The sequence below is a fragment of the Mya arenaria genome, chromosome 9 (assembly GCF_026914265.1).
Source record: "Mya arenaria isolate MELC-2E11 chromosome 9, ASM2691426v1".
Classification (NCBI taxonomy): domain Eukaryota; kingdom Metazoa; phylum Mollusca; class Bivalvia; order Myida; family Myidae; genus Mya; species Mya arenaria.
In genome coordinates this window covers 218,372-243,106 of record NC_069130.1, presented here as the reverse complement: position 1 = coordinate 243,106, position 24,735 = coordinate 218,372, and the positions used below count along the sequence as shown (strand labels likewise).

The following is a 24,735-nucleotide window of genomic DNA, read 5'->3' as shown; positions in this document are numbered from 1 at the left end:
CGACCACTTACAACATGTATTTGGGCCTAGGTGATATTGACCGACCACTCACAACATGTATTGGGGCCTAGGTGATATTGACCGACCAGTCACCACATATATTTGGGCCTAGGTGACATTGACCGACCACTCACAACATGTATTGGGGCCAAGGTGATATTGACCGACCACTCACAATATGTATTGGGGCCTAAGTGATATTGACCGACCACTCACAACATGTATTGGGGCCTAGGTGATATTGACCGACCAGTCACCACATATATTGGGGCCTAGGTGACATTGACCGACCACTCACAACATGTATTGGGGCCTAGGTGATATTGACCGACCACTCACAACATGTACTGGGGGCCTATGGGATATTGACCGACCACTCACAACATGTATTGGGGCCTAGGTGATACTGACCGACCACTTACAACATGTATTTAGGCCTAGGTGATATTGACCGACCACTCACAACATGTATTGGGGCCTAGGTGATATTGACCGACCAGTCACCACATATACTGGGGCCTACGTGACATTGACCGACAACTCACAACATGTATTGGGGCCAAGGTGATATTGACCGACCACTCACAATATGTATTGGGGCCTAGGTGATATTGACCAACCACTCACAACATGTATTGGGGCCTAGGTGATATTGACCGACCAGTCACCACATATATTGGGGCCTAGGTGACATTGACCGACCACTCACATCATGTATTGGGGCCTAGGTGATATTGACCGACCACTCACAACATGTACTGGGGGCCTATGGGATATTGACCGACCACTCACAACATGTATTGGGGCCTAGGTGACATTGACCGACCAGTCACCACATATATTGGGGCCAAGGTGATATTGACCGACCACTCACAGCATGCATTAGGGCCTAGGTGATTATGACCGACCATTCACCACATGTAATGGGGCCTAGGCTATATTGACCGACCAGTCACCACATGTATTGTGGCCTAGGCGATATATACTGACCAGTCACAACATATATTGGGGCCTGAGCTATAATGACCGACCAGTCACCACATATATTGGGGCCTAGGTGACATTGACCGACCAGTCACCACAAATATTTGGGCATAGGGTACATTGACCGACCAGTCACCACATGTATTGGGGCGTAGGTGACATTGACCGACCTGTCACAACATGTATCGGGTCCTAGTGACCGTTTTTTGGCCTAGGGAATATAATATAACGAGCAATGGAACAAAGTGGATATTAACCGAAATGTCGCGAACACTATAGGGTCAAGGAAATTAATTAACAAATCTCCGTGGGTAAGAAGAACGAGGGGATATTGAACGACAAGACGGAATGGTGGTCAAAAGGATATTGACCGACAAGTCATCACGGGTTTGGTTGCTACATGATAATTGACCGACAAGTCTTCATTAGTATACGGAAGAAGGGAATATTGACATACAAGTATGACAGCTAGGGCCCTAGAACATCCTGACCAGTGGGAAGGCGGCATCTGGATATAGCTGATATGACCCGTAGCTATGAGACTATCGGCATTTGCAGTTTTCAATGATGAAAAACTAAACCCTCGGTGTTTATTCAAAGTTAGTATTCCCTTTTGTTCAGGGACCACAGGTATTTACAGCGAAATAAAGCAAAGGAAACATGTCAATTGTTTTGTCCAATCGCCAGTTAAACATAGCTGGTCCGTTCTTACAGAAATGATCAACCTTAAAAGCATGAAATTATTTCAATGTTTTGACATATCGGAGTGTGGCGGTATTACACAGGCGTGTAAGAATTGGAAATTCTGTTTCCTAACTCCTACCACTGGAGCAATTAAATTTCTAATTAGCCTAATGGTCGTCGGGGATGTTCCAGACACAAAATACCTTTTCTTAGAAATCTTTCCAGGCATATTTACCCATTACGCAGTTATACTAGACCTTATCTGCGTCGGCCAACCTGACCTCATATCGCTATTAAAACTAGTACGGCCAACACAGTTCTGAAGGGAGCTAAGTTTTTATTTAAATAGTTTTTAGATCTAGTTATGTATCCTTTCAAAATGAGAATTGTTTTTCGAGATACACGCCGGTTACATATGCTTGAAGAAGTGTGCAAAAAGTCTATTACTGCGAAAAGATCAAACGTTCATGCTCAAGCGACATACTTTTTTCTTTCATGATATGTAATTAGCATGATGCATGTAGGGACCTAAATGGAACAGTTTTCCATTCAATGCTTGGTAATTGCATCTAGAATGACAATACTAACAAAAGTCGGCCTTATATACCCCACGAAAAGCGCTCGATTTAACCGATGCTTTCATTTTTTATCTAAACTATGCGTCGATTAGTTGAAAACCATACACTTTGATTGATCGCTATCAGCATTCTGATTGATCAACATTATTCTTATGTAAAAAAAACTTTCAAAGATGATTCCGACTTTCAGAAATTCACTATGCATTTTAATATAAAGTCAACTTCTTAAATATGCAAAAGGCTTTTAAAACGTTAAACTAACAAAATAGCGACTTACATCAATCATAAAAAACCGTTATCGAAGAAGTTCAGTTCTTAATATGTATCTTTGATATAACATAACATCGCTATTTACATAAGAAAGTTCTAGAAAGTTTTTAAGATACAGTCAACAGCTTTACAGGGCTGTGGTAAACTTCTTCACATACTAATGAAAAAAAATCTTAATTATAAAAAAAAAATCCTGATCATATACCAACATACGTAGTATATCAAAAGAAACCTTCTATACCACCAGATACAAAATATTCAAAGAATTATTCTTTATCAACATACATCGTATCCCTAGGTACCTTCTTTACCAATATGCATGGTATATCAACAAGATTCTTCATACCATCATACATAGTATATCCACAGATACCCTCTATATGAACAAACATAGTATATTCACATAAACCTTCTATACCATTATACATAGTATATCCACAGATAGCCTCTATATCAACATGCATAGCATATCTACATAAAACTTCTATCCAATCATACATAGTATATCCACAGATACCCTCTATATCAACATGCATAGTATATCCACATAAACCTTCTATACCATCATACATAGTACATCCACAAAACCCTTCTATACCAACATACACAGTACATACACAGAAACCTTCTATACCAACATACATAGTACATCCACAGAAACCTTCTATAGCAACATACACAATATATCCACAAGATTCTTCCATACCAACATACATAGTACATCCACAGAAACCTTCTATACCAACATACACAATATATCCACAAGATTCTTCCATACCATCATACACAGTATATCCACAGAAACCTTCTATACCAACATACATGGTATAACCACAGAAACATTCTATACCAACATACATAGTTTATCGCCAAAAATCTTCTAATACCAACATACATAGTATATCCACAAAAACCTTCTATACCAACATACATAGTACATCCACAGAAACCTTTTATACCATCATACAGAGTATATCCACAGAATCCTTCTATACCATCATACATAATACATCCACAGAAACCTTCTATACAATCATACAGAGTATATCCACAGAATCCTTCTATACCATCATACATAATACATCCACATAAACCTTCTATACAATCATACAGACTATATCCACAGAATCCTTCTATACCATCATACATGGTATAACCACAGAAACCTTCTATACCAACATACAGAGTATATCCACAGAATCCTTCTATAGCATCATACTGAGTAAAACGACAGAAACATTCTATAACAACATACATAGTATATCGACAGAAACCTTATATATGAACATACACAGTATATACAAAGAAACCTTTTAAACCATCATACACAGTCTACCCACAGAAAAATTCTATACCATCATACATAGTACATCAACAGAAACATTCTATACTTTCACATATAGTATTTACACAAAAAAAATCTATACCATCAGGCAGAGTAAATCCACTGGAATCTTTTATACCAACATACATAGTACATCTACAGACACCCTCTATACCGAAATAAACAGTATATCCACAGAAACCTAATATACCAACATACAGAGTATATCCATCGAAACCTTCTATACCAGCAAAGATAGTATATCCACAGCAACCTTTGATATCAACATACGTAGTATATCCACAGGAACCTTCTTTACCAGCATTCATAGTATATCCACAGGAACCTTCTTTACCAGCATTCACAGTATATCCACAGCAACCTTCTTTACCAGCATTCATAGTATATCCACAGCAACCTTCTTTATCAACATACATAGTATATCCACAGAAATCTTCTATACCAACATACATAGTATATCCACAGAAACCTTCTATAACAACATACGTAGTATATCTACAGGAACCTTCTATACCAACATACATAGTATATCCACAGAAATCTTATATACCAACATACATAGTATATCCACAGAAACCTTCTATAACAACATACGTAGTATATCTACAGGAACCTTCTATACCAACATACATAGTATATCAACAGAAACTGTCTATATCATCATAAACAGAATATCCACATAAACCTTCTATACCAGCATACATAGTATATCCACAGATACCTTCTATATCAACATGTATAGTATATCCACAGATACCTTCTTTATCATCATAAACAGAATATCCACAGAAACCTTCTATACCAACATACATAGTAAATCCACAGAAACCTTCTATACCTACAAACATAATACATCCGTAGGTACATTCTATAGCAACATACATAGTACATCCACCGAAACCTTCTAAACCAACATACATAGTACATCCAAAGAAACCTTCTATACCTACAAACATAGTATATCCACAGGAACCTTATATACGAACATACACAGTATATCCACAGAAACCTTTTATACCAACATACATAATATATCCACAGAAATCTTCTATACCAACAAACATAGTATATCCACAGACACCTTCTATACCAACATACATAGTACATACACAGAAACCTTTTATACCAACATACATAGTATATCCACAGACATCTTCTATACCAACAAAGATAGTATTTCCACCGACACCTTCTATACGAACATACATAGTACATCCACAAAAACCTTCTATACCAACTTACATAGTATATCCACAGAAACCTTCTATACCAAAAACATAGTATATCCACAGACACCGTATATACTAACATACATAGTATAGCCACAAAAACCTTCTATACGAACATACATAGTAAATCCACAAAAACCTTCTATACCAACATACACAGTACATCCACAGAAATATTCTATACCACCATTCAAAGTATATCCACAAAAACCTTTTATTCCAACATACATAGCATATCCACAGAAATCTTCTATACCATCATACATAGTATAACTACAGAAATCTTCTATATAATCATACATATTATATCCACAGAAACCGTCTATACCATCATAGAAAGTATGTCCACAGAAATCTTCTATACCATCATACAAAGTATATCCAGAGAAACCTTCTATACGATCAAACATAGTATATCCACAGACACCTTCTATACCCGACATACATAGTATATCCACAGACACCTTCTATACCAACATATATAGTATATCCACAGACACCTTCTATACCAACATTCATAGTATATCCACAGACACCTTCTATACCAACATTCATAGTATATCCACAGACGCGTTTTATACCAACATATATAGTACATCCACAGAAACCTTATATACCCACATACATAGTATATCCATAGACACCTTCTATACCTACAAACATAGTATATCCCCAGGAACCTTATATACGAACATACACAGTATATTCACAGAAACCTTTTATACCAACATACATAATATATCCACAGGAATCTTCTATACGCACATACCTAGTATATCCGCAGACACCTTCTATACCAACATACGTAGTATATCCACAGCAACCTCCTATACCAACATACATAGTATATCCACAGCAACCTTTAATACCAACATACATAGTATATCCACAGCAACCTTCTATACCAACAAACATAGTATATCCACGGACACCTTCTATACCAACATACATAGTACATACACAGAAACCTTCTATACCAACATACATAGTATATCCACAGACATCTTCTATACCAACAAACATAGTATTTCCACAGACACCTTCTATACGAAGATACATAGTACATCCACAAAAACTTTCTATACCAACATACATAGTATATCCACAGAAACCTTCTATACCAACAAACATATTATATCCACAGAAACCGTCTATACCATCAGAGAAAGTATGTCCACAGAAATCTTCTATACCATCATACAAAGTATATCCAGAGAAACCTTCTATACCAACATACATAGTATATCCACAGACACCGTCTATACCAACATACATAGTATATCCACAGAAACCTTCTATACCATCATACAAAGAATATCCACAAAAACCATCTATACCAACATTCATAGTATATCCACAGACAACGTCTATAGCAACATCATAGTATATCCACAGACAACGTCTATACCAACATTCATAGTATATCCACAGACAACGTCTATAGCAACATCATAGTATATCCACAGACACCAACTGTACCAACATACATAGTATATCCACAAACACCTGCTATACCAACATACATAGTATAGCCACAGACACCAACTATACCAACATACATAGTACATCCACAGAAACCTTCTATACGAACATACACAGAATATCCACAGAAACCTTCTACACCAACATACATAGTATATCCACAGAAACCTTCTATACCAACATACATAGTATATCCACAGACACCAACTGTACCAACATACATAGTATATCCACAGACACCTGCTATACCAACATACATAGTATAGCCACAGACACCAACTATACCAACATACATAGTACATCCACAGAAACCTTCTATACGAACATACACAGAATATCCACAGAAACCTTCTATACCAACATACATAGTATATCCACAGAAACCTTCTATACCAACAAACATAGTATATCCACAGACACCTTATATACCAACATACATAGTATATCCACAGAAACCTTATATACCAACATACATAGTATATCCACAGAAACCTTCTATACCAACAAACATAGTATATCCACAGACACCTTCTATACGAACAAACATAGTATATCCACAGACACCTTCTATACCGACATACATAGTATATCCACAGACACCTCCTATACCAACACGCATAGTATATCCACAGACACCTTCTATACCAACAAACATAGTGGTCCACAGGCGCGTTCTATACCAACATATATAGTACATCCACAGAAACCTTCTATACCAACATGCATAGTATATCCACAGACACCATAGTATATCCACAGACATATTCTTTACCATCAAACATAGTATATCCACAGAAACCTTCTATACCAACATACATAGTACATCCACAGAAACCCTCTATACGAACATACACAGTATATGCACAGAAACCTTCTATACCAACATACATAGTATATCCACAGGAACCTTCTATACCAACATACATAGTATATCCACAGAAACTTTCTATACCAACATACATAATACATCCACAGAAACCTTCTATACCAACATACATAATACATCCACAGAAACCTTCTATACCAACATACATAGTATATCAACGAACACCTTCTATACCAACATACATAGTACATCCACAGGAACCTTCTATACGAACATACACAGTATATCCACAGAAACCCTCTATACTAACAAACATATTATATCCACAAAACCCTTCTATACCATCATACAGAGTATATCCACAGAAACCTTCTATACCAACATACACAGTATATCCACAAAACCCTTCAATACCAACATACATAGTACATCCACCGACACCTTCTATACCAACATACATAGTACATCCACAGAAACCTTCTATACCTACAAATAATATATCCACAAAAACTTTTTAGTAGTTTTTTCATAAACCTCTCTACACATGGTGTAAAGGCTAAATTGTTTTAGTCATAAGAAGCAAGTATATACATGATGCATTTATAAATATGTATTACAAAGATAATAAAGACCTTATTTCAATGTCAAGGCTATAGGGAATAACAATGGTGGTGTGTAACCTATAACGTAATAGACTCTTTTTTATTTTTCTAAAGTAAATATTGAGAGGCTGATGTCTGAAATTGCTTTTGAAAATTTAAACAAGTAAAGCATACTCTGAAAGGTAGTTAATGTTATAATTCTGTCGCATCGCTTATATCTTTAAATGTTGCTGTGTTAATCATAATAATATCTTGTATCATGTTTTGAAAATTCGCTGGAACGTAGCTCAGCTTATGTTGCAATACAATACTTTAAGCAACTTTAATATTTTGATAGATAAGGTGTAGCAAAACAAATTGTTTGTTTCCTACGTAACTCGACTCGAATGTTTTTCATTGGCTTATGACTGTTTTGTTCCGACCGTTTTCCGACCTATCTCGACCCTAATGATTTCCATTGACATGTCTTATTCTGACCGTTTTCCAATCTAAATCGACCCTAATGTTTTTCATTGACGTACGATGTTTTATTCTGACCGTTTCCGACCTACCCTTGCCCTTATGTGTTTTTTTGCCATCTGACAAATTTTGTTATGACCGTTTACCGACCTTTCCCGACCCTAATGTGCTATGGCCACTTAACGTTTTGTTTTGTCTTTAAACGATATTTTTTTTGGTAGATTTTTGCTTCTTAAAGACGCCTTACTTTTTATTTATATACCGCCCAAGTTCGTGTTAATTAATACCAATTTGCGGTGCTGTTAGAAACAATTACAAGGTTATCTGTATCGAAACAAACATTCCATGTGCCTCACTCTATCTTCGAAATCCGTTACACGGCCTACCAGAGCGCTAGTCAGTGAGCGCATAGTATCAACAGACGAGCCCGTGAATTTTGCTTTAGCATTATTACACTCAAGTATTTCTGCTTTTATGTTCTGTAAAGCACTTCTTGTATAGTTCATTTGCTCTGTTTTTTGCCTCTCATTAATATTTATGGTTTGCTTTATTAAGAGGAATCCAGCCTGAAGCGATGCGACATTGTCTTTAAGTAAAGTTACCTCTTTCTCACAATTGCACTTTTCATCAGACTGATCAGTCAAACCCGTATAAAGCTTGCGTGCTACGTACGGATGCCTTCCGTGTTTTTCCCGGCTAATCATGTCCTTCAGAACGCTTGGATCACGACCCTCCGTTACGTCGACGAGGTGGTAATCATCTTGTGCAAGTCGCGCAGAAACTGGTTCGCCGTTGCAGGTTACCATGCGCCGCTTAAGTTCCGCGTCCTGTCCATAGGGAAAGTCCACTGCCGTCCGTTTTATCAAAGTATTGGCGCCTTAGTCCCTCAGTTCGCAGAGTACTCACGTAATATTTGTTGAACACACATGTCCCTTGGAAGCTCGCGGTACAACTTTACAAGAGCTCGGTATTCATCCACAGCCTGGAAGTCCATGTCTCCTGTATAGCTTGTTTCATCAGTGTCGCCAAGGCGACCATCAGGAGTCATGTGACCAATCAATGGATACGTCTGGTGACGTTGAAATTCAATATCATCTTTAGTATAGTTTACGCACATCTGCTAGTCCATTGCAACATATAACCGTAGATATAGAAATATCCTTTTTTTATAACTTATGAAACGAGTAATTGCTCAAAAGTCCGAGGGTTGAAAATTGCGACTGCTTCTACGCGCATTCACACCGAACACTGCAAATGAACAATAACGTGCTCGGGATTTAGATACAAAATACCGTATGTATAATTGATAAACACTCTGAACAAAAAAGAACAGAACAAAACAACACATAACGTTCTTTGTTTCGAGTTTATTACAACCAATGCGCGATGTTTTATAATGCACTTTAATGTTATATTATGTAACATTTACGTCAATTTGCCTAAATATATGGTGAGAAAAATATCATCTTACGTACTTTCGCTGGCATTTATTACTCACTTTATGAAACTAAGTTCATAGTATCCCTAGACTCGTTTGCTACTTGCTTTGTATTAATATGACCTTAAGAAATTGACAATACTGGTTTCTAGCGGACTTGAGTGCGAATCCTTTGAGGTTTCATCTGTCTTCACAATTGAGCTAAAATTAATTAAACATATCTTAATGGACCTAATTTCAGTCTCGGGAGGTGTGATATTTTGCAAGGGCTCGAAAGGTTACATCCAGTGTCCTCCTGGCCAGAAGATAGCCGTTCGTAGCGCTAACTACGGAAGGACACACAGTGGGGTTATCTGTCCCCATCGCGCCACATCCAACCGAAACTGCCGCACATCTGGCTCCTTCAGCAAAATCAGGAATTCTTGCAACAATAGACAGGTACATGTATTTTAGTTTAAAACCTTATCGATTTTTCTCAGTTTGAACATGAGTAAGCAAGTAAAGTTAGACGTGCACTTCTCAAGTCCGCAATCTGTAAGAAACCGAAGTGCCCAGTTTGGTTATACATAACAAACACCGGACAGCCAATTAACTGAGACGATTCATTCTCAAGTGAGCAGTTCCCGGACAGGCACTTACCTGATATAAATCATTCTCAAATGGGCAATATGGTCGTAACTAAATACAGACAGCTATTAAACTTGGTTGAATCAAATGCGCAATCAGGTAATAACTAGCTTCGGTGAACGGCTACCATATCTACCACTTGAACACTCTCATCTTCACACACATTAATATTTATATGAAAAACTACAAAAACAAGTCCAGTAGTCGCAAATTTAAAAATATTAAGCTTTTGTCATAGAATAAGAAGCATAATTTAATATCAAATCTTTGCTTAGTAAAACAATTTTAACTTGTTGTATATACCTTTGAAGGATTTGTAGGAAGACCTTTTTCAAATATTCTATTATTAATATGATTTTTATCATCAGCGATGCTACTTGGCGGCAAACAATAGAGTGTATGGCGATCCTTGCGTTGGAACGTACAAATACATTGAAGTGAGGTTCTCCTGTGTGCGGGGATAAAACAGCCGGACGAAGATATATGTGACACATGTGTTGTTTCAGTGCGTCATCGTGATATAAGCAATGCTTAGACTGATATGTCAATGAAAAATGCCACTTTGCCTTCTATGAAGACGACAGTAGACTTTCTAAGAGATATAAAAAGAAATCAAGTGTTCTTCACCTTCTCACAAAATTAAACCATAATGCAAAATTGGTTTGACTTAAGCCGATAACGAAACAGAAGGTTTTTGTCTGCGTAGTAACTCCGGCCCGGTGGTATCTATTGATAAATATCCAATACGAATATAAGCATATTTTGACTTAAGCCGATAACGAAACAGAAGGTTTTTGTCTGCGTAGTAACTCCGGCCCGGTGGTATCTATTGATAAATATCCAATACGAATATAAGCATATTTTGACTTAAGCCGATAACGAAACAGAAGGCTTTTGTCTGCGTAGTAACTCTAGCCCGGTGGTATCTATTGATGAATATCCAATACGAATATAAGCATAATAAGTACGTGCTTATACGTGTTTTTAACCCGGATGATTTCTATCTATATTTCTATGTTTTCCTTTTGGCTTAAAACTGGCCTAATTCATGTGATGATTCTGTATGATAATTATTCAATTAAATGTGTAGATACATTTGTTTGAATTATTTTTCGAATTAAAAATACAATATATATATAATTCACATGAAGAAGACCGAATATTTTACGGCATTAAGGAGACAATTTGTATATATTTTTGTTTAATACTTTATATTGCTTTTTTGTTAATAATCTAGTGCTGAAATGATCATTTATTATGTGTACAAGCTTTAGTCTTCCTAAATAAATTTACAAAAAATATACGTTATTTGCGGTCGCCTTAATAATTTGTAAGTATGTTGCAGGTTTTAAGGGGACAGGTATATATGTCGAAGGATTTATGGAGATCAGTGTATATATTATATTATTTTTGAGGCATTAAGGGGACCATCCATATTTTATGGCATAAGGGGGAAAAATTATGTATATCTTTCTTTTGACACTGAATGCTCCCGTAACCTCAAGAGACAACTTGGTAATGGTACTTTTTCATAATTGTTTGTAATGAATCCAGAAACAATTACCAGTCGAAACGGGAGGGCTGCAAATTTCATAGGACATTCATCGGAAATCTTAAACCGACCAGCTCGTTCATTAAATACATGTTAGCTTCAGTTACTTGGTCTGTGTACCGTTTGATAAACAAATGTATATTGGTCAGGGGCGGGTCCAGGAATTGACATTAGAGGGGGCGTAACTTAGGGCCGTTTGCATGAGGATTTGCGGTTACTCAATCAAGAAAATTTTAACAATTTGAAGTCGGAAATGATGCATTATGTATTTTATTATTTTTCTTCCCCTATATTGACATTAACAGTAAACTTGGACGATTTGAGATGGGGCGCGCGTCGACTGCGCCCCCCTCTCAATCCGCTAGTGAATGGTGACTTAATATTTGATATATTATGGTTAAAAAAACAAACTTTCAGTTGTTTTACATAGAAACTGTCAATGCTAAATACAAACTGTGTGCTTGTTAAAAAAAAAGTTTCCTCTGCACACAAATTTGTCTGTTAACGCTTGAAACAGTTAGCTTATGGTTAAAGAACATTGTTCATTGGGTAACATATTTTTATTGTGACCCATGGATATAAATAATTTCAAAGTGGGTGTCAAATTTCTGCATAGTGATAATCATTAAATAGAGAAAAAATACTTCCTAAAGTACCCTATTGGCATCAAAAACAATAGGAATCATCTACTTGTCATTATAAAACAAGAGGCCCATGCTCTACTGGCATGGCTCTTATGGTCATTTTCAATCAAGAGCATGTACGTATGAGGAATAGGCAACAAATATATAGTTCACTTTTAATGTTTGAGTAAACTAAAAAACGCTGCATGTTCAACATCTGAGGACAGGAAGTGTTGTAAGCAGATTAGTTGCAGGAACTATTTTAATATGTGCCAAGTTAAGGTAATCTAAGGGTAAACATATTTGCTTTCAAAACTTTACTCATGGTCAAAATTTCATTTCTGTAGCTTTAAAAATTAAAAGTTGGTCAAAAGGTCAAAGTCAACGACATCCGAGGACAACATTGATGCGCGTTTGAAAACCTGTGCATATGGTCAAAATTTCATTGCTGTAGCTTTAAAATTTAAAAAGTAAGTCAAAAAAGGTAGGGCCAGCTTTTGCCCAAGGGGCATAATTTCAAATGTTTTGCTAGACGGTCATCATATGATGCTCCACAACAAATATCAAAGGTATGGGCCTTTCATCGAGATACAATCAAAACTGAAGACTGTATCGTGTTAACAAGACGCACGGACGCACGGAAGCACATACTACGTACACATTACAATCTTTGGCCAGTGGAGCTAAAAACTACCAAGTTTGAGGACACTATGCCTGACCATTCATTAGTTATTGATTGGACTTGTTTTTTTTGTCTACAGACATAAATGGTTATTTGAAAGCAACAAAAGGCCATTACTATACTATATATAACCATATAGATTTTGACGGCATTTGACATGCATCATTGCCATTCCTGTATAATACCTTATGAAAAGTCATACATGACCCACCAGTATTAAGAGATGGCTCTTGGTGGAAATTTTCCTTCAAGAAATAGCTATTATTAAGTTCCCAATGGCCATATATCTGCTAAACATTAGTGAAATGTAAAAGCTCTTAACACATCATTTCCCTTATCAAATATACATTCATTTAAAGTTTCAACAAATTTTTACTATCAAATACCAAAATATGGCTCGGGACAGAAAAAAGGTGTTAAAGACGGACGAACAGGGGGAAGGAGGGGCGGACAGACGACACTGGAAGAATATCCATCTGCCTTTTTGTGGGGATAAAGAACTGATATAAACTTACATTGTATTGTTAAACTAAATTCAAACTTTCCAGGCAGTAACCTTTTATTCTGATAGTAAAATTGTATATGTACAGTTCACTTGTATTACGTTCTAATGCTGTTTCATGTTACATGTAAGTTGTATCATATTAATGTTTATAAACATTAAGTAAAACTGAGGGTTATGGAAGATACTGGTGTCTCTGTTCATACTATGCCTGTCGAAAACCTATTTTGTTTTTTGAAAAGAAACACAGGCATTTATTTAGAAAATATTAACTAAACATCCCAAAAACAAACATTCACAACCTTTGACACAATGTTATAATAAAGCACTCATGTTACCAAATCTCTTAAAATAATTATACTGAATGATGGTTGTGTACATATGACAAGGTTTTTGTATTATTATGGCTTAAGGCTCCAATATTCTAGATCTGGGTGCAACAATATCTCATCAATGCAAAAAATCTCCATTTAATGAATTGTTGATTGATTTATGTATTGTCTCTTTGAAACTCAATCTCAATTTTTATGGAAAATTCACTTTAACTGTAGCAACAATGCAGCATGCAGTTGACAGAATGGTGGAAAATTGTACAGTGAAACTGCGTTCCCTCGAACAAGCGGTCGCTCGAGAACCGGCGTTCGAGGTCGGAGCTTGGTCCCGAACTTTTTTCCTTCTATTTTCATATAAAATATACCCACGCTGCCTCGAAACCTAATTATGTCGAGCAGTCGAGCAGTATCCTCGGTCCCAAGTACACAAATCGTGCACAAAACCTTATGGCTCCCTCGAGGACATAATTTCACACTTTATCCCGAACGTGTGTTCCAAAATAAACAAACATTTGCTAGGTGTTAAAATTTTCGCAAGTTGTAAAAATTGCAATGACAGTTGAAAGGCAATTTGATAAGGTGTGAAAAACCGTTTTTCATTGTTAACGCATGACCGATATTAGTTGATATGGGCATTTGAGATGATAATTATGAGAAGTTACTGATAAGAAGTTAATTGTGAGAAATTTAAATGAGTAATAAAAATATGAATAAAACACTACCATATCAATTCAACATCGGATTGAACAGTTTCGCGAAACCGACATCAAGATGCGCCAATCAACAATCCTTGATTTTGCGAAACTTAAATCTGACTTATGCCACAATATGTACTGTGATACAAATGTTGCTTGTTACGAAAATGTGCATTTTTGTTAAAATAAACATTTCTATTTATTCATTTATTGTTTTTTCTTTTGCGTTTTACATTAAGTTTAAGACAAACTTTGAACATATTAGCGATTTCCACAACGCAACACATAATCGGTGTCTTGGTAAACAGTCTGTTTGACGACTTCAAACTTAAAATACACTGAAAGATATTTCATATCAAACTGGAAAATTGAAAATCGGGTCGTTCGAAACATCGGTTCCCTCGAGGTTTTGGCTCGGTCCCTGCCGACCTCGAGCGATCGCAGTTTTACTATACATAAATTTTAAAGCTACATTAGGTTTTGATGAAAACAACAAGTATGACAAAATGTTGTGGTTACTGAGCAAATATCCAAAATTTCCTGTCAGTTTTATACTGCATATGTATTTACCTACAAAGTGACACAATAAATTGTGTTATCATTATATGATTATATAGACTCTGAGACAAAAAATAAAAAAGGTCAAAACTGTCAATTTGTAAGAGTGCAGCTTTAATGGTCACTTAAATATCCATGGCTATATATCACAGTGTGTGCACAGTGGTCAGTCAAACAAATATGTAGCTGTGGTGCTATTTATTTCACACCTGTTCATCAAGGCATCAGACTAAATTTATATAAATAATAAAGTTACTTTACTTGCATATTATAGCCTGCTAGGTACAGATCAAACTGAGTCAAGGTTTTCTTAACTAATGTGAATAAGTATACATGTATAAAAAGTTCTTCCACAGTATTTATCTTTTAAATATTTATAAGTCATTATTGTCTTGAAAATAATTACTTGTTTGCATCTTGAAATTTTTACGAATCCTTTCCCCCCTCTAACAAATATTGGACTGATCCATATCATAAATATGTCAAATACATCTTCACTTCATGCGAACATATTTTTAAAGTTAAAAGACAATATCTTGAAAGTATTTTGGTTTGCGTCACAATTTTTTTGCACTTTTGCACAGACCACCTGCAAAACCGACGACTTGATAACTTTCGTTATGGTATCATATCGTGGTGAAACTCCAAACACTTCAGTGTTTTGTTTTCATTAAAATGTTTTGTTCTTGTTTTTGCAATACTGCTCTATTCTCAATTTCTGCTTAATACCTGCAGGGATTGGGTCCATATCCAGGAAATCATCGATCCGTTCTTTACCTTAAAATACAAAAATGAATTTAAACAAGAAAAGCATCACTAATGTCATAACTTCTTGAAATGATTTGCATTAACTGTTCTATCCTATTAAGATTATATGTGAATGGCTAATGATCAAGAATCCTGTTGTACTACTTACAGGATTATCATACTTCATTTCAACCAAAAACCCAAGGATATTTCATGGATATGAAACAGTAAAATATCATTTTATTACACTGATAAATCTCAAGAAAAAGTAACAAAGGGCAGTAACTCTGTAAATAACTGAAATAGAATTGCGGTGTCTGTACATTGCACTTCCTCTTATTATGATCTATCACTGTATGAAGTTTTATTAAATTCCATCCAATAGTTTTCAAGTTATGCTCCGGACAAGAAAAAGTAACAAAGGGCAGTAACTCTGTAACTGGGTGAAATAGAGTTATGGTTCTTGTGCACTGCACTTCCGCTCATTGTGTTTTAACATTGTATTAGGTTTTAATAAATTCCATCCAAAAGTTTGCAAGTTAATGTCTGGAAAAATATTTGGCAGCAAAAAACAAATAAAGGGCAATAACTCAGTAATTAGCTAATTAGAGTTATGGTTCTTAAACACTGCACTTTTTCTCATTGTGTTTTACCATTGTATGAAGTTCCAATGAATTCCATTTAGTACTTTTCAAGTTATACTCCGGAGAAACAAAAGTAACAAAGGGCAATAACTCAGTAATATGCAAGAATAGAGTTATCTGAGGTGGGGGGGGGGGCGGTTGTCCCAAGAATGTCTTGACGCAACTTACCATAGCCGCCTTGCCTTTTTGTTCACAAAGCCGGAACACACAGTTCATTCTGAGTTTGCATGTTGTTTACTGAAAAGTTTCAGCTTTCCATGACACTCTTCAATAAATCTATCCATGAATAAAAACCAATTAACAAATAACTACCAGGTTTTAAATGGGTATAATGTCTTTTTTACCTGAATTATTGTTAAATACAACTTATATTGCAGTGAAACTGGATAAATTATCAGAAAATTGTGTCCTGTTCTAAAACGTTTTGAAGTTGCAGACAATAGTCCAAAGACCAAGAATTTAAGTGTTTAGACAGGGGCAGGCAAATCTTTAAAACAAATGTCAAAATTTTAATATTTAAATAAAACTAAAATTATACAAACCTTAGTAAAAACCTTTTAGAAACTAGGTGCCTATACTCTCAGGAACTTTTGTGTGAAATTTGTGTGCAGAATAGATTTCAGCTTTGACACTATTTTCAGACAATTTATGAACACTTTGTCAGTTAATTTAACACCAGAAAACCATATCAAGATAGTTTCGTTTTTCTGCTATTAACATTTCTTTACAGTCACTATCTAAAACGTACATGTGCCACAGTCATGGCCGCATCTCCGGGGTCATCTCTGAATCCATCCACACAAGAAAGACGTCCTGCAAAATATCATTCAAAACCACATTACTGTATTAAATATGGTATAAATCATGTGTAAACTTGAAAATACATACAAGAATGCAATGTACACATAATCATATGCTATCTGAGAAAAATATTTTTTCAAGAACTACTTCAAGGGGTACTGCGAACCGGAAGCATTACGTTGTGGGCCGACAGCTTTATACCTCTTTCCCTTACACTCATTAAACACGTCTTATGTTTTGTCAGTGCCGGCTTTGATGACCAGTATAAATCCAAAAGCAGTTTTTCTGCCATTATTTACCCAAATGATTTGGATGAATGCTTAACAAGAAAGTGCAGTGTACACATTCAAATACAGTATTTAGGGTTCCAGAAATAATGAGCAATATGAAATCTGACCCCTTGCATTCCTTAAATATTCATGAAGTGTTAAGTTCTAATTTAAGCAACAATAATCACATTCAAGCAGAATAATTTCAAGCAAAAATGAACAAAAAAATAGAAACCAACTGAAATCCATTGTATTTTCAAATATTTCATCCGTGTTTGTTTGTTATCTTTTTTGTAATTCAGTTTTGATTGAAATTGTTTCCCAATGTTATGATAAATGGTAAAAAAATGGTGCAAATGTGAGAAGCACTGAAGAAGAAAACTGATATTTTAATAGTAATAGTGATGAAATCACTGACATTATGTTTACCTCGTACTTAGCAACCAAAGTAACAGACCTACCAGTATGCTAATCTTTATTTAACTGCTAAATTTTAAAACCCCAAAACATACAGATAAGATCTGTGGCGCAGTTGTTTACGTTGTGTGATTTAAAATCATCCCCGCATATATTTTTGTTGGTGGTTAGTTTAAATCCTGATGAAGCAATCTCTAATCAATAGTAACCTTAGTTTATCTTACAAATTAAATTTTTGAATGTTAAAAGATTTGTTTTCAGAAGATCAGCAATAATGTTTTTCCTTTAATTGTCTAAGTTTCAATACAAATGAAAAATGTAATGAACAAATTCATAAGCACTGTTCTATCTGAGAATTTCCCTGGGTGTGATCTGCTTACTGTGTCATTGGCTTTCTCATCACCATTGAAGTTATCCACTGCTAGATCTAAGGCATTATTTCTTCAATATGAGCAATTTGCTCTGCCATTTTTTTTATAGATAATTGTGTATTCTAAAGGCATTCTTTTTGTACATTGAACTCATAAAGATATTTGAACTCATGACGTCCAGCACCGCTGTCAGATTATCTATCCACTATGCCGATAAATGAAAACTCGCAATTTTGAACAGTATTTCTTTGGTCACAGATAGCATCCTTTTTAACTGTAATTTGTTATTTGATGGTACTGTAAATTCTGTGTGGATAGACTAAATACAGTTCGAATTTATCAAATAAAAACTAACTTTTTGGATTTATTCAGTGTAGACCCTAAAATATCAAATTTGATTTATAAGTATGTAGGTCTGTTTCAAAAGCTCAGTACAGTTTACTTTACTTGTTAAGTTATCCAATTTCTGCAAATAAATATTTCTTTACTTGACTATAATATACTAAAGAGGTGTTGTGTCGTAAATTTAAGAAAGAAATCCAAGAAATGCAACAGTCAGCAAGACTTTTCACACACACCCCCTAAATCAAAGACTTTTCAACCCCTAATAAACGAAGACTTTTCAACCCCTTTATTCTGATCTTTTTAAAATAATACCTACAACAGTAAACAATTTATTTTTTAAATTTCTTTAAAAATCAAGAATATATTGAGACTAAAAATATAACAGACAGAAAATATGTAATACATACAAAATATATATATACTTAAAACACATGATAATTCAATAATTCATAAAATATTTACATTGAAATAAATATATATATATAAAAATGCTTGACTGTCCATTTAGCTATTTAGTCGCTTAGCCATTAATATTCCCTATCTCCCTGAGGAAATCCTCATACAATATATATCATGTGCATGGTACTGCTCCCTAAATGAATTGAAACAGCATATCTTTTTCATTTAGTTTTTTTAAACACTTTTTTTAAAACATATTTTGTCATCAATAAAAAGACAACTTTTTTTTTAAAGCAATGAAAGTTTTATAAATGTTCAAGTTGAGGTTTATATTGGAGTTCTACAGGCAAAATAAGAATATTGTTCAGTAAATCCTTCTTTGCATTCATTTTATTTTGCAATTATTTAAATTTGTTATTTAAAGAACAAAAGTATGGTCATAACTTAGTCCATAATATATGTGAATTCGTTTGAATATTTAATACCTTTTATAATAATACAACAACTGTTTGGGGTAACCAGGCATCAAAATCTTACTTTACTGTACCACTGTTAATGTACCGAATATTATAGCATATTGAAAAAACACGAATATACCCATTAACTGTTGACCTTTACTCTATTGAATACATATGCACATCATCATGTGAGGTATTGCAACTAATGGCTGGATGTCAGCTAGACCACATCTTGAGTAATATATATTATAGTTATTCAAATTTAATATAAATAAATTACTGATATATTTAATCGAAGGTATCATTTGCCGCCATCAAGTTATGAGTAAATCAATGCAAAGCTTTTGTGTAAATATTATCCAATACTTTGGAGAAAAGTGTAACAAATAAGACAAAAAATCTTTAAATGTATTTCAATAACAATTTGTTAAGTTTCTTGCAAAAAAAACAATGAAAAAGACAACACCTGGCTGACAAAGAAAATAATAATGGTTTAAAAGTCTTCAATATGGCTATTAAAATATTTCAACTGGGGTTGAAAAGTCTACACAGGTAGGGGTTGAAAAGTCTTTAAAATAGGGGTTGAAAAGTCTAAGGGTTGAAAAGTCTTCGTTTTGAGGAGGTGTTGAAAAGTCTTGGGGTTGAAAAGTCCTGCTCCCGTGGTAACAATTGACTGGTGCATAACTGTGGCAGAATAAGGGGTGGGAAAAACTTTATTGTTTCATTTATTATCAAATATGAGAATTTAACACACATGCAAAAAGCCACAATACGAATGGGCGATAGTGTTCGTTCTGTTCTGCAATTCATCGGTGATGAGAATGACTAATGACATGACATTGACAAACAAAATGTAAGGTATTTTTATCCTTTCTGTCTTTTGTCTTTTATTTATTAATATCTGAGATGTTAAGGGTGCAAATGCCTATTTAGATTGGAACATACCGAACTATAAGAAGCGACGATATAGTGGTAGACCAAATTTGCTAGAAATCAATCGAGTTTCTCCAAAATACAAGCCAAAATTATACCGGATGTTGATACTGCTGATTTAGTTTCGGATGAACAAAATCCGGATAACTCATTTGCTTTTCATCCAAAGGGTGGACGATGTATACTACTGTCCAAAAGTCATAATAATAAACGATAAAACGTTGAATATGCATTTTAAACTCTTAACATTCTCTTGCCGTAAGAGATGTACGCCATACGACATTACTGCACGAAACACTAAACACAATGACCCAGAGGAGATGTCAATCTTGTAACTACAACAAATTGATAAAAAAAATGCTGATTTAGTGAATAAAACAAAAATTAACATCTTTTTTTGTGTAAATTTGTTAAAATTTGATATTTCAATGTTAGTAAGAGTGATAATTACAATTCAGTTCTTAATTTAAATATTCCCAACAACTAAAAAATGTTACTGTAAATGCAAAAATAACAATTCAAACTGTTTCATTATACTCATTCGGGTAAATATATTTTGTATTGTTAAGATTACATGTTGGTAGGGACAAGTAAAGGCTATGTGAACAAAAGTCATATGTTTAATAAAATTATTGTACATGTATGAAATGTTGGCATGGACAAAGGAATATTTACTGCAAGTCATGAAGGGTTTCGGAGCTTAGAGAATATTGACCAACAAGTTATCATTAAGGGTATGACGGCTTAGCGATATTGACCGAACAGTCACCACATTTATTGGAGCTAAGGTGACAGTAACCGACCAGTCACTACATGTATTGGGGCCAAGGTGACATTGACAGAACAGTCACCACATGTATTGGGGTCTAGGTGACATTGACCGACCATTTACCACATTTATTGGGACCTAAGCGATAATGACCAACCAGTCACCACATGTATTGGGGCCTAGGTTACATTGACTGACCAGTCACCACATGTATTGGTACCAGGACGACATTGACTGACCAGTCAACACATGTAGTTGGACCCAGGCGATATTGACCGACCAGTCACCTCATGTATTGGGACCAAGGTGACATTGACCGACCAGTCACCAAATGTATTGGGGCCTAGCTGACATTGACCGACCAATCACTACATGTATTGGGACCTAGGCAACTTGACCGACCAGTCACCACATGTATTGGGGCCTAGGCGATAATGACAACCAGTCACCGTATGTATTGGGGCCTAGGTGACATTGAACAACCAGTACACACGTGTACGGGGGCCTAGGCGATATCGACCAATCAGTCTACGCGTGTATGTGGGCCTAGGCGATATTGACCACCCAGTCTACGCATGTATTGAGACCTAGGCGATATAAACTAACCAGTCTACGCGGGTATGGAGGCCTAGGCGATATTGATCAACCAGTATACGCGTGTATGGGAGCATGGGCGATATTGACCAACCAGTCTACGCGTGTATGTGAGCCTAGGCGATATTGACCAACCAGACTACGCGTGTATGAGGGCCTAGGCGATATTGACCAACCGACCTCAAAGTGTATGGGGGCCTAGGTGATATTGTCCGACCAGTCACCATATGTATTGGGTCCGAGGCGATATAATATCACGAGCAATGACACAAAGTGGATATTTACCGAAAATCACCAATAATATTGGGTCAAGGAAATTTACTAACAAATCACCATGGATACGGAGAACCATATGATATTAAACCACAAGACTGCACAGGCATGGTGGTCACAAGGATATTGACCGACTAGTCATCACGGGTTTGGTGGCTACATGATTATTGACCGACTAGTTTTCACGGGTTTGGTGGCTACATGAATATTGACTGACTAGTTTTCACGGGTTTGGTGGCTACATGAATATTGACCGACTAGTCATCACGGGTTTGGTGGCTACATGATTATTGACCGACTAGTCATCACGGGTTTGGTGGCTACATGAATATTGACCGACTAGTCATCACGGGTTTGGTGGCTACATGATTATTGACCGACTAGTCATCACGGGTTTGGTGACTACATGAATATTGACCGACTAGTCATCACGGGTTTGGTGGCTACATGATTATTGACCGACTAGTCATCACGGGTTTGGTGGCTACATGAATATTGACCGACTAGTCATCACGGGTTTGGTGGCTACATCATTATTGACCGACTAGTCATCACGGGTTTGGTGGCTACATGAATATAGACCGACTAGTCATCACGGGTTTGGTGGCTACATGATTATTGGCCGACAAGTCATCATATGGCCACACCAAATTGATATTTCGTTCCGCAGATTTACCGCTCCTATTTTTTTGAAAATGTAAAAAAATAGTTTTATTTTTTTGTGCGCCCGCACCTCCATTTTGATCGCCAAGCAGATTTTTTTCAGGTAATAATTTATTAAAAGGCTAAAAATAATCAAGTATAATTTTTCTACGCTAGTTTTCGTGTTTTTGTTAAGGGAAGTTACCGATGCGTAGTGTTTTTATACTGTATATCGATCGGTTTAGCATGGGTTTCAATAAATGTCGGCTTCCGGTATAAACAATGTGGCTCGAAGTTTGGAAATTAAATCTTATTTTTAACAAAAAATATATTTTGAGTATGCTAGAAGTCATTGTTGATCGTCTCATGAATGCACTAAGGGATCATTATTTAAAGCAATCATTATGCAATAAAGCATGTGTATCTGAGACTGGTATCGATTATATTGCGTAATTAGTGACTCGTTTTGAATGGAAATCTAAATGATCAACTTAGTACTATTTCATTCAAGTCATAATACAAGGGACCAAAATTTTACCTCGTTACGACGATGCTGGAACATGAGTCATTGTTTGGTCCAAATTGATGTATCAAGCTCATTTTTGATCAAATTCTGACAAAACAACAGTTTTGAACAAATATCTTGTCGCAAATAGCGATATAAACACTGGTCTTGATATACCTCAACATAAGTAAGCCTAAGTTTATCACCTTATATTTTGTTTTTATTTGCAGCATAATCCGGGATTGTAATGCACTTGTCAATTGTAACCACTGCCCCGCCCACCCCTCGCCCTTGTTCCAGGGTTATACCGGGGACAGTAGAAGCAATGGGCTGTGTTTTTACCTTTCAGGTGGCCCCGCAGTTCCTAGTGAATGTGGTTTTGTCTTCATATTGAAAATAGTCGGGAATGGGCCTCTCATAGGTATTCGTGGTTGCGGGGCCATTTGGCAGGGATTTTACCAGCAGTGTGTCCCTGCAGGTCGGGTATTTTACCCGGGTTTTGAGAGACAGGAAGACAAAGTCCCCGCTATTCCGGACTTAGGGGGGGGGGGGGCATATACAATTGGCTGGTGCATAAAAACATCTAAATAACCAAAAAAAGTACTCTGAAAAATACCCTTGTTCTTTTTGTTTTAATAAGCACATGTCATTGCATTTCGTGTGATAATAAAAACAAAAATTAGTCCATGTTATATGGAGTCTGATGTTTGATGATGCCAGTGTAAGTGATCATTTTTTACAAATCAATCCTAAGTTATGTCTAAATACAGTTGCATATGATGTTAAACTGATTTAGGTAGATTTATATAAGTCGTTTCAAACTTTTTACTAAAAGCAGGGTTATTTATTATTATGAATGATCGTTATATTAAGTATGTTTTAATTATATAAGAAATTAGAATTATCCATATAATGTTTGTACTAAACACGGATGAATAAATAGTATAAATTCCGACATTTTCCCAATGTCCATTAGAGGTTCAGTTCAAGATGGCATTAAAATGGGTTTAAGGGCAATTATTTTGAACAATCTTTCTGATTTATATTGAATATAAGGAAAAATATATTTTCGCTCTTCGCTCGCTTCGGTTTTTATGAAA

General features: G+C 35.6%; 1 protein-coding gene and 1 long non-coding RNA gene across 2 annotated transcripts in view; both read left to right on the top strand.

The window, feature by feature from the left end:
- The window catches only part of LOC128245662 (L-rhamnose-binding lectin ELEL-1-like), a 53,189-nt gene that overhangs the window by 18,939 nt on the left and 9,515 nt on the right, over positions 1-24,735 (top strand). The window lies entirely within an intron of this gene.
- LOC128245663 (uncharacterized) lies at positions 9,804-11,136 on the top strand. Its single transcript, XR_008263210.1, has 2 exons — positions 9,804-10,335; positions 10,893-11,136. It is a non-coding gene; the product is annotated as an uncharacterized LOC128245663 (long non-coding RNA).